At 44.0% G+C, this 13,005-nt stretch overlaps 1 pseudogene; it reads left to right on the top strand.

Moving 5' to 3' along the window:
- Nucleotides 1–13,005, top strand: part of LOC110508200 — a 173,334-nt pseudogene that overhangs the window by 121,760 nt on the left and 38,569 nt on the right.

The following is a 13,005-nucleotide window of genomic DNA, read 5'->3' as shown; positions in this document are numbered from 1 at the left end:
TTCCTTCTTGCTCTCTAATGGCTGTCAGTTGTGAAGAAGGCCATAGATTGTGGTGGCCAAACATTCTGCAGGCAAGCAGGATGGGACTGAGGAATAAAGGATCTCTTGTAATCATCCAGATGTTTCCGCCATTTTGATTCATTGTCGAAACTCTTCTCCACAACGGAATTGCCTCTTGAATGCCTTATTTCTTGCTCACCTTCCTCACTGCCGCTACCCCATTCTCCTCTCCCATCCCATCCACTAGCACCATTATTTTATAGCTTCTTTGACATGTCAACGATAAACTTCTACAGCTATTTAAAGAGCTGTTTTGGGGTTTTTGGCAGTCGTTTTTTCTTTGCATCACACAGTTCGCATCTCAGTTGAGTCTGTCTTTGAAATGTGTTTTTGTGGTTCTCCATGCCTGTGCATGCTGTTTTTATTTCTGTCGCCATTGATGCTAATGTTTGATGTATGGTCTCTTTTTGGAATGGCATGTCAGGGTACATGAGAACTGTTATGTTTGGTCGTCGTCACTTATGCTATGCGAACAGTAAAATGTACTCAAAATAACTATTGGAAACATGGAATGTTCCCTTGTATCCTTTCCTTATATCACAAAGGAATCACGATGGGGCAAATCCAAACTTCCACTCTTAAAGTTCTCTTTGTTTTATTTTTTACAGCCAAATCTCTATTTTTTATGTAAATGGCATGTTATAGAAGAGTCCAGACACCTTTTTGTGATTTCACATGTTTTTGAGAAACTTCCCACAAACAGCAAATCACTTCCTCATCCTTGTTGTGTAGTATGGGTGCCCCGAAAAAACATGAACACTGGCTCCAAAAACACCCAAATACATCCTTTTAGAACTGGTCTGTAGATGTTGAACACATGAAATTGGGTTCATCTGAATTTTATCCGCAATGTTATATCCAATTTTGTAGCAACTCAAACTATACCTCTCTGTCCATTCTACAGATAACTGCCAAAATAAATTACTTGAGTAAATGATGTATACAAAGTATATTGAAAGCAGGGGGTGCTTCCACACAGGAAGTTCCAGACACTTGTAGAATCTATGCCAAGACGCATTGACGCTTTTCTGGTGGCTCGTGGTGGCCCAATGCGCTATTAAGACATGTTTCCTTTATTTTGGCAGTTATATGTAACAGCAGGCCACATAGAGAATGGAACAGCTGGATAGGGGAAACAACTAGAGTCATGCAAAGGGAAATATAACATTGCAGATAAAGTTCGGATGACGTATAAAATGACGTATTTGGGTGTTTTTGGAGCCTTTGTTCGTGTTTTTTGGGCCTCGATACTACACAACAAGGATGAGGAAGTGATTTGCTATTTGGGGTAAGTTTCTCAAAAACATTTGAATTCACCAAAAAAGGTGTCTGGACCCTTTTACAACATGCCATTTACATTACAAATTTAGATTTGATCATCTTTAAGTCGAATTTTCACTGAATGTCCAATTGACATCAATGCATTACTTAAGTGTAAGGATTCACCCTAGTGTGATGTGTCATTGTGAGAAGCAGCTGTTTGTTAATTTTTTTATATTTTCAATTGCTTTATTGTCACATACACTGGATAGGTGCCGTGAAATGTGTTGTTTTACAGGGTTAACCATAGTAGTATGGCGCCCCTGGTGCTAATTAGGGTTAAGTGCCTTGGTCAAGGGCACATAAACAGATTTTTCACCTTGTCAGCTCAAGTATTTGAACCAGCAACCTTTCGGTTACTGGCCCAATGATCTAACCGGTAGGATAATATGAATAACCATAAGATTTCACCTTCCTTATAACTGTAAAATAAATGTGATCATATTTAAAGACAGTTAAAATGTGCACCGTTTCATAGAACTGAAAAAATGTATGTCCTGCCCCGCTGGCTCTGAGCAACGCAGTCGCCATTCAACTGTCTGCCGACTCATTACAACTTCAGCTTTAAACACGAAGCAGCTCCTCTTCCTGGGGTCCACACAAAACATGAAACATAATACAGAATGACATAATACAGAACATCAATATACAAGAACAGCTCAAAGACAGAACTACATATATTTTTTAAAAGACACGTAGCCTACCTATGCATACACAAAAACTATCTAGGTCAAATAGGGGAGAGGCGTTGTGCCACGAGGTGTTGCTTTGTCTGTTTTTTGAAACCAGGTGTGCTGTTCATTTGAGCAATATGAGGTGGAAGGAAGTTCCATGCAAATGATAATACTGTATGCTTTCTTGAATTTGTTCTGGATATGGGGGCTGTGAAAAGACCCCTGGTGGCATGTCTGGTGCGATAAGTGTGTGTTTCAGAGCTGTGTGTAAGTTTACTATGCAAACAATTTGTGATTTTCAACACATTTATGTTTCTTATAAAAATAAAAAGTGATGCAGTCAGTCTCTCCTCAACTCTTGGCCAAGAGAGACTTGTAGCATAGAATTTATATCAGCCCTCTGATTACAATGAAGAGCTAAACGTGCCGCTCTGTTCTGGGCCAGCTGCAGCTTAACTAGGTCTTTCCTTGCAGCACTGGACCACACGACTGGACAATAATCAAGATTAGACAAAACTAGATCCTGCAGAACATGCTTTTTGGAGTGTGGTGTCAAAAAAAAAAAACTCTGACTGCATGTGTGGGTATGGTTGTGGGCACACAGTCCCGCAAGCCACTGCTATCTCTCATGAAGAGTTTAGATTTTTTGTGGCCACCACCCCCCATCAAAGTTGCCCATCCCTACTCTAGACCCTACACAAAGACACCTACAGCCTAACAACACATTCTGAACTGGTTCAATTCCCACAATTCCCATAATGTGCCATTATTTTACCATCATATAGACACACTACATATCATAAACACAATATAGACACCAAGTATACAATTTCATGGATAACACCATTTCTTTGAATTGCTTGAAAACACAATTTCTACGCTAAAAACAGCTATAAGAACAAATATTTCTCCCAGAATTACACTTTAGATTCAGAGAGACACTCCAATGAATAGAGACACATCTATTCCAATACATCTAGTCTGGGTGCCAGTCTCTGTAACATTCCACTACTTTGAACAGAGACTGGCAACCAACAAAATACAATCCACTAGTACAAACAATCGCAGCACTTTGGTGGCTTTCTTACCAGTGATGCTGCGTTTTGACATGATTTTCTCCATCTACCATCTCCCTACCCTGGCTGTTTACGATCACCAGGGGACCTGGGCCGGTTTCCCTCTAAACAGGAGACAGAGCCATTGTGCCACTGCATTGCTCATAAATTACCCCCCCCCCCCCCCCCCCCCCCTTTCTCTGCTGTGTGTGGATCCCCCTCTGTAAGGACATGAGGCTAATCACAGGCCTGTGCCTCCTGGCAGGTAACCTCTGAGTGAACTAAATCAGGCAATAGCATTTAATCACACCGGCGGTGGCCACACACATATAGGTGGAGAGAGAGAAAGACACACAGAAACACATACACACACAGAAGGAGTCCTTTCTGTTGTTTGCTCTCTATATTTCTCTTTCTACATGGCTTTTTTATATCGCAATTTCTCTGTCTACAAACACACACACACACACACACACACACACACACACACACACACACACACAAAGGGTTAAAAAAAATGGATTGCAAAGAAATACAAGGTTGAATTTTTTTATGACCCGTAAACATGGGATTATGGCTGCGATTTTATGGAGCCATTTTAGTGTCAAGTGAAATTGTATTTGAATTCCATAATTTTTAATATATATTAGGATATTGAATTTAATAGTTTTTAATTTTGTAATTGAAATGTTGAATTCATAACATTAACTTGCATTTTATGATTTGGAACAGATATCAATGAATATTACATTGTTTTAAAATGTAAATGTAATTGAATATTCAAGTTCAATATTTATACAGTATATTCAGTTTCAATATGGTAGATATTGCATCCATTGTCAGTGTATCAAGTTCACATGGTCACGTTAGTTTTTGGTTCACAATTGTATTTTTTATCATCATGGTTTATTCAAACAGTAATGTGCAATTGATCAAAAATAAACCAACGTTATGAAGAGGCAACAACAGCAAGGAAATTCCCCTGTCTGCCATCCCCGTCAATGGCTTGCTTAGGGTCAGTGAAAATAATATTGAAATAATGGTATTTTTAATCTAGGCTACATTGCCGATTTTAAAAAACCAAGATGGTTTCCCGAAGCTGTTCGTTCTACATGTTGATTATTTATCACATGCGCTGCACACATGTAGCTTAGCCTATATATAATCTATCGGGCAGAGAGAGCACGCAGCTCTCAAACAGCTGGTTGTTGTGTAGAGCAAAGACCGACAGCGGTAGGAAAGATGTTCAGTAATTGAGTCATCATGGAATAACCTACCTTGAAAATCAAACATTTCATCTAGGCTCTTTTGTCCTTGACAAGTTACTGTAACGCTTGTCTTCGTCCTCCTCTGACTAGGAGTAAGAAATGTCAGACCAATGCGCAGCGTGGTAAGTGTCCATATTGTATTTAATACGAAAACTGAACACTTGAACAAAAACAAGAAAAGGACAAAAACGAACAGTCCTGAACGGTGAAGCAAAACACAGAACAAAAAATAATCACTCACAACTCAAAGGTAAAAACAGGCTACCTAAGTACGGTTCTCAATCAGGGACAACGATTGACAGCTGCCTCAGATTGAGAACCATACCAGGCCAAACACACAACCCCCCCCCCCCCCCCCCCCCCCCCCCCCCACACTCCACTATAGTCTTTGTCCGCCTCTTAACCCGCTTCCGTGGCCTCTTTAGAGCAGCGACGTGAAGGGCGACTCCGACAGCGGCGGAGTAACGGGCGATTCCGGCAGCTCCTGACTGACGGGCGGCTCCGGCAGCTCAGGACAGACGGGAGACTCCGGCAGCTCAGGACAGATGGCAGACTCCGGCAGCTCAGGACAGACGGGAGACTCCGGCAGCTCCTGACTGACGGGCGGCTCCGGCAGCTCAGGACAGACGGGAGACTCCGACAGCTCAGGACAGATGGCAGACTCCGGCAGCTCAGGACAGACGGGAGACTCCGGCAGCTCAGGACAGACGGGAGACTCCGGCAGCTCAGGACAGACGAGAGACTCCGGCAGCTCAGGACAGACGGGAGACTCCGGCAGCTCAGGACAGACGGGAGACTCTGGCAGCTCAGGACAGACGGGAGACTCTGTTAGCTCAGGACAGACAGGAGACTCCGGCAGCTCAGGACAGACGGGAGACTCTGGCAGCTCAGGACAGACGGGAGACTCTGGCAGCTCAGGACAGACGAAAGACTCTGGCAGCTCAGGACAGGAGGGAGACTCTGGCAGCTCAGGACAGGAGGGAGACTCTGGCAGCGCTGGACAGGAGGGAGACTCTGGCAGCGCTGGACAGGAGGGAGACTCTGGCAGCACTGAACAGGCGAGAGCACCTGTAGGGAGGAGACAGCCTGGTGCAGGGGGCTGCCACCGGAGGCCTGTTGCGTGGAGGAGGCACCGGATAGACCGGACCGTGGAGGCGCACTGGAGGTCTCGAGCACCGAGCCTGTACAACCCTACCTGGCTGGATGCTCCCCATAGCCAGGCCAGTGCGGTGAGGTGGAATAGACCGCACTGGGCTGTGCTGGCGAACCGGGGACACCATGCGCAGGGCTGATGCCATGTACCCCGGCCCGAGGAGACGCACTGGAGACCAGATGCGCTGAGACGGCTTCATGGCACCTGGCTCGATGCCCACTCTAGCCCAGCCGATAGGAGGCGCTGCTACGTAACGCAGCGGGCTATGCCTGCGCACCGGGGACACCGTGCGCCTCACGGTATAACACGGTGCCTGCCCTGTCAACCTCTCTCCACGATAAGCACGGGGAGTTGGCTCAGGTCTCCTAACTGACTTAGCCACACTCTCCGTGTGCCCCCCCCGAAATGAATTTTTGGGGCTGCCTCTCGTCCCAGCCGCGCTGCCGTGCTGCCTCCTCATACCACCATCTCTCAGATTTCACCGCCTCCAGCTCTGCCTTGGGGCGGTGATATTCCCCAGCCTGTGCCCAGGGTCCTTTGCCGTCTAAGATCTCCTCCCATGTCCAGGAGTCCGGAGATCGCTGCTGCCCGATACCACGCTGCTTGGTCCTTTGGTGGTGGGTCATTCTGTAACGCTTGTCTTCGTCCTCCTCTGACGAGGAGTAAGAAATGTCAGACCAATGCGCAGCGTGGTAAGTGTCCATATTGTATTTAATATGAATACTGAACACTTGAACAAAAACAATAAAACGGCAAAAATGAACAGTCCTGAACGGTGAAGCAAAACACAGAACAGAAAATAATCACCCACAACTCAAGGGTGAAAACAAAATTAATGTCAATGTCAATGCTTAATGCCATTGGGTAGACCTATTAAAGAATGGGTTATTATTAAAGTAGTAATGCATACATTTTGGGGGGATTTTTTTATTTTATTCTTTAGGAAATTACAACACTGACTGTACATATAAAATGTTGGTCCTAGCACCAGGGCCACCAGTAGAAATAGTTAGTGTAGAACCCTGTACAGCCCCCAAGTCATTGTTATTTATAGGAAACAAATAAGTGTTCCTCCGTGGGAGATGAGCTGGCTGGGGCAAGCCTCTCCATCAGCTGGTCTAAAAAACAGACATAGGAGATGGATGGATAGTTTTCTATACTCTCTCTCTCTCTATCTCTCTGTGCTGTACACTGCTACTACCTCCCCCACACACCCACAAAGAATATACACACATACAGTATATAGCATACCTAGTGTATACACAAACAGGGTATACATACACACACAAACACACACAAAACACACACACACATAATAAAAGGTCTCGCAGCCTTGGGCAAGAAATAAAGCTGTAAATACAGCTAACTGCAAAAATAAAGGAAACACCAACATGGGGTCTTAATCGGGCATTGGGCCACCACGAGCCACCAGAACGGCTTCAATGCTCCTTGGCATAGATTCTACAAGTGTCTGGAACTCTGAGGGATGCGACACAATTCTTCCACTAGAAATTCCATAATTTGGTGTTTTGTTGACGGTGGTGGAAAACGCTACAATGGTGGCCAAAATAATTGCCAAAATAAGGCCTGCCCAACATTTTTATACATAACCCTAAGCATGATGGGATGTTAATTGCTTAAATAACTCAGGAACCATGCTTGTGTGGAAGCACCTGCTTTCAATATACTTTGCATCCCTCAAGTGTTTCCATTATTTTAGCAGTTACCTGTAGTTACATACATAACCCTGCCCTCATACAGCCTTTTCCCAAGGCCTAGGAGCCATCAATGGTCCTGCTTCTCATTCTCCTGTGATTCCCTCTCACTCTCTGCTGAAGGCCTAGGACCTGTCCATGGTCCTGCTTCTCATTCTCCTGTGATTCCCTCTCACTCTCTGCTGAAGGCCTAGGACCTGTCCATGGTCCTGCTTCTAATTCTCCTGTGATTCTCTCTCACTCCACTCTAAAGGCATAGCCCACAAAGCCTCCAAAACTCTATCCACCCTCCTCTTTGGTATCTATGCTTTGTGCTGTGAAGATGGATCACTCTCCAGCTCCATCCAAAGGAACTATATTTTACTTATGCCCAAGTCACTTTGATCGGCCTTTCCCTCAATACAGGAATCACATTGAAGTATTGTGTAACCGAATCAAAAGCCCCCGAGATCTAAAGTAGCAAATGTGCCAATTGATCAGAGCTGCACAGGCTCTTTTTTTTATGGAGCCGCTGATATACAGTGGCACTTAATGTCCCTTAAAGGAGTAATCTGCAGTTGCCAATCTGCAGTTAATTATATATACACATTGATTCTTGAATAATATAACTTATAATTGCCTCATGAGCTTAGTTCAACTGTCCAACCCCATCAGAACCCAAAACACTATAGAAATGTTTTAAACTATCATTATGATCTCAGGGAGGGTCTAGCTCTTTCTATGAATTGATAGTGGTTACATTTCTCCAGGCCCATAGCTTTTTCCCGAAACAGGGGTGGGGAATACACTTTGTTATTGTTTTAACTGCTGATTGCTGCTTCAACACCCGGAGATGGTCTTCCTGGGCCTCCCGCACCACCCACCACCCTGTAAAAGAGACAAAGGGAAGAATATGTAATATTGACCCATACTGGATCCCCCCACTAAATTTACAGCTCTCCAAAGGATGACACCTCTCTCTGGGCTTGGGTTTGTGTGGCATGTGGGAAGGGGTATGAGGAGTCTGGGGAGGCCTAAGGGGAGGTTGATGTAGGAGGCTGTTCTTTTACATCCACACTGCTGAGAGAGGTCCTTGCAGACCAGTGACTTTGGCAGCTTCACACACACTTGTCAGCCCCAGGGCTTTAATAAGCTGTCACATAAGCTGTGTGTGTGTGTGTGTGTGTGTGTGTGTGTGTGTGTGTGTGTGTGTGTGTGTGTGTGTGTGTGTGTGTGTGTGTGTGTGTGTGTGTGTGTGTGTGTGTGTGTGTGCGTGCGTGCGTGCGTGCGTGCGTGCGTGTAAGGTTCTATATATGTGTGTGCATGCTTCACTCACAGACCAGTACCACCCCCATCTGTGAGGACATTAGGTTCTTACCAGAAGCATCAGTTACAGAGGCTAACACACATACCCTTAGCCCTCCAGAAACACTAGTAAGCCTGTATTGTACACTCACACACCTGCATGCATGCGTATACACACATACAGTGCAATCGGAAAGTATTCAAACTCCTTGACTTTTTCACATTTTGTTACATTACAGCCTTATTCTAAAATTGTTTAAATTGTTTTTTTCCCCTCATCAAACTACACACAATACCCCATAATGACAAAGCAACAACTGTTTTTTAGAAATATTTGCAAGAAAGACTCACAAAAAACTGAAATATCACATTTACTTAAGTATTCAGACCCTTTACTCAGTACTTTGTTGAAGCACATTTGGCAGCGATTACAACCTCGAGTCTTCTTGGGTATGACGCTACAAGCTTGTCAAACCTGTATTTTGGGAGTTTCTCCCATTCTTCTCTGCATATCCTCTCAAGCTCTGTCAGGTTGGATGGAGTGCCAGGTTTACTCCAGGTGTGACGCTTGCCATTCAGCCCAAAAAGTGCAATCTTGGTTTCATCAGACCAGAGAATCTTGTTTCTCATGGTATGAGAGTCTTTACGTGCCTTTTGGAAAATTCCCATGTGTCTTTTACTGAGGAGTGGCTTCCGTCTGGCCACTCTACCGTAAAAGCCTGATTGGTAGAATGCTGCAGAGATGCTTGTCCTTCTGGAAGGTTCTCCCATCTCCACAGAGGAACTCTAGAGCTCTGTCAGAGGCCCTTCTCCCCCGATTGCTCATTTTGGCTGGGCGGCCAGCTCTAGGAAGAGTCTTGGTGGTTCCAAACTTCTTCCATTTAAGAATGAGTGAGGAAGAGCCAATTCTATGGAGTGAGTTGAGACAGAGAGGAAGAGGGGCTGGGGAAGAGACTGAATACTGATGTAAATAAGATATTTGTGTTTTTTATTTTTAATACATTTGAAAAACATTCTAAAAACCTGTTTTACGCTTTGTCATAATGGGGTATTGTGTGTAGATTGATGAGGATTTATTTTATTTTATCCATTTTTGAATAAGTCCGTAACGTAACAAAATGTGGAACAAGTCAAGGTGTATGAATACTTTCCGAAGGCACTGTACACACCTATTCCTTTCTTCCTGCAAACTGCAGATAAGCTCCATCCCACAACAGCCCTACCCATAATGGACATGACAGGCATTGTTTCCTCCCCTGATCTGTCATTTCTCCATCATTACTCTTGCTGTTGACATAGCTATTAACACTGCTCCCCCGCTCTCTCCCTTCCTCTTCGTCTTTGTTTCTCATATTTCCTTCCCTTCCTCTGTCTATTCCTCTCTCCTGTCTCATTTTCTTTTTCTTTTAATCTATTTGTTGACTTTTATTCACTCTTGCCTTTCGAAATTAAAATAAGCTTTATTTGCATGATCCAAAGTTGCAAAATACATTACAATCGACAACGAAATCATACATTTTCCCGCTTTCATCCGTGTTCTCTCATTCATATAGACGGGTTAGCAGACTATGTCACGAAAACGATGTGAGCGCTTCAATTGGGCAGAAAGCAGTGTGTTGTTTAGACTCTGGATGGCCAGATAGCTAGCAACAATGACAAGAAGCTGCCATGTGGTGAATTGTAAGTGGCTCATTTCAGCTAGTTTCATCTTGTTCTTGACAACATGTCTTATTTTGAGGTGTTTTGACTGATTTCATGTCAATGCTAATATGGCAAAAAATTCGCTAGCTAGCTAACTAACAAATGTAGCGATGAATTTGGGAGACAACAAGTGCTCATTGTGAAAATGTATGTATGTTTTCAATAAACATTGGAGACTAAATATAGTTTACATGTTGTCAACAGGCTAAGCCAACCCAGTCTGTTCTGCCCCATAGTTGCACAGGTGTCAGATTTGTTGCTAAACAACCAACCTGTCTTTATATTCCAGTTTCTATCCCCGGTCAGACTTTCTCATTGGTATTTCTCTACCAGCCTTGATAAAAACACATGCCACCTACATTCCCTCCAACGACCCATGCTGGTAGGCACACACACATATAAGTGTATTCGTACACATTTACAATACTGAAAATACACACACAAACACAGAGCGGAACAGAGTTCACACTTAGAGAGCCACAGAGAAAGGCTCTCGTTGAGCAAGAAGACCTGCACTGTTAAATAGCAATTTAGTATGCTGTGCTTAAACCAGCTTTTAATGGTGTCAACTGACAAATGTTACCACAGGCTAATCACATTGCCATATACAAATATCACAAACACACCATAAGATACAGATTGACTCACTTTAATAACAGCTGCATTATTCATAAGGTTGGATGCACCATGGAAACGGTTGACTTTACAACTTGCTCGTTAGTCAGTACTATCTATACAGTATCTTCAGAAAAAAAGTGTTCAGTGGTGTGGGCAGACAGACAGACAGCCTTTACCACAGCACCTTGGCTCAGCCATCGTCAATCTCACATCAGTTAAAACAGGAGCGCAAAATACCACTGCCAATATGTGTACAGAATGTGCCAACAAGTATTGGACATTTGAATGAAAAATAATTGAACTCTGTGCCCTGTGAAATGGTGGAGAGAGAGAGAGAGAGAGAGAGAGAGAGAGAGAGAGAGAGAGAGAGAGAGAGAGAGGATGAAGCATAGAGAAGGAAAGGGAGGGAGAGAGAGAAAGAGAAGCAGAGAGAGGGAGCGGGAGAGAGAGAGAGAAAGAGGAGGAGAAGGAAGAGAGAGGAAAGCGCAGAGAAAGAGCGGACCGAGCTGTTGCAGGAGTGAAAAAGCAACAGGGAGGCTGCAGGGTGTTTGAATGGACATGTTCGTACACAACAGCTTTTGCTTTCCTGTCACATCTTAAAGGGCACCCAGAGGAACTTGCGTGCGTGTGTATGACTATGCCTACATTACGAGAACATTTTTATATTTGCAAAAACCTCCCACATGTCAACCGATGCTACAACAGATGGAGGTTGGTTTAGTGGCCTAATTCCTCACACATTTCACAATTTACTACACTTCACAAGTTAACACCCATGAGAAATGGGTGAAATCATTGTTCTTTTTTTACATTGAGTCAGCAACAGCCGTCTTCAGAGGACAACTTTAGTATTATATCATAGTGGTCCGTTGTAGCTCAGTCGGTAGAGCATGGTACTTGTAATGCCAGGGTAGTGGGTTTGATTCCCAGGATCACCCATATGAATTGTGTGTTGATATAAATTACATTCAAACAGCTATTCTGGTGAGTGGTCTAAACAAGTTGCTTTGGATAAAAGCATCTGCTAGATGTCATTATATGATAAGTTAAATGTTGATTTCCTCAAACTGAATCTGTAGGTCCCAGTGTTGGTGATGAACATCTGTTGCTGGGTAAGCCAGACTGCCAAGATCCCCTTCTTCTCGCCTAGCTCACTCCCAATGTCATGAACATTGCCAAGGATGCACACGAAGGTAACAACACCTGAGTCCATCTTGACTTTAACTTATTTTCCCTTTGGGAGCATAGAACATCACCATGGCAACTGAGTCCATCAGTGGTTTCAATATGAATCTCTGTTCATGTTGTCTGTCTAAAATGAAATAAGATCCGGCTTAGTTTCCCCGTTCTTTTCTCTCTTTCTTCCTCCTCCTCTTCCCTCTCGCATCTCTAATCTCTTCTCACACGTTCCTCTTTACTTCCTCCTCTGGGCACTCTGGGCATCCATGTTGGGAGAAGTGGTGAAGGATTTGTAGATTGGGGGATGGAGGGGAAGGTGCAGCAGCCAACCATTTTGTAATGACTGGAATTTCAGCAATATCAAGCTCAATGGTGGCTGTGGTCATGTTCTCATAGGAGGGGCAGATGGAGTCACTGCCACCAACACAGTGTCTGGAATGATGGGCCTGACAGCACTCCCTGGCCTGGCATCGGCAAGGGCAAGCGCACCACCTATGGAGGAATGTCTGGTAGGTAACACAAACACACATGAACACTTTGTCATGTGCTGTTACCTTACAGATACAGACAGCTAACGTGTGTGTGTGTGTGTGTGTGTGTGTGTGTGTGTGTGTGTGTGTGTGTGTGTGTGTGTGTGTGTGTGTGTGTGTGTGTGTGTGTGTGTGTGTGTGTGTGTGTGTGTGTGTGTGTGTGTGTGTGTGTGAGTGAGAGAGATCACACATTTTTGCTTTTGGCCAGGATTTGATGTCCAACTGACGTAAAACATAGGCAGCCCCTCTTGGTTCTAAAAGGAAAGGAGAAGTATATTCTTGAGGGGTGTTGTATTTTTCTGGCCTGTGTCTTTTTTCAGTACCTAAGTAGGCCTGCTAGGAGAGGAATGAATCAATGGTATGAATGTAAAAAAAAATGCATAGGCTACATTTTTTGTTGTAGGACATCGATAATGTTTCCACATGACATTATGCGCTTAATCATATC

Source organism: Oncorhynchus mykiss, chromosome 28 (genome assembly GCF_013265735.2).
Source record: "Oncorhynchus mykiss isolate Arlee chromosome 28, USDA_OmykA_1.1, whole genome shotgun sequence".
Classification (NCBI taxonomy): Eukaryota; Metazoa; Chordata; class Actinopteri; order Salmoniformes; family Salmonidae; genus Oncorhynchus; species Oncorhynchus mykiss.
This window is presented reverse-complemented; position numbering and strand designations above follow the sequence as displayed.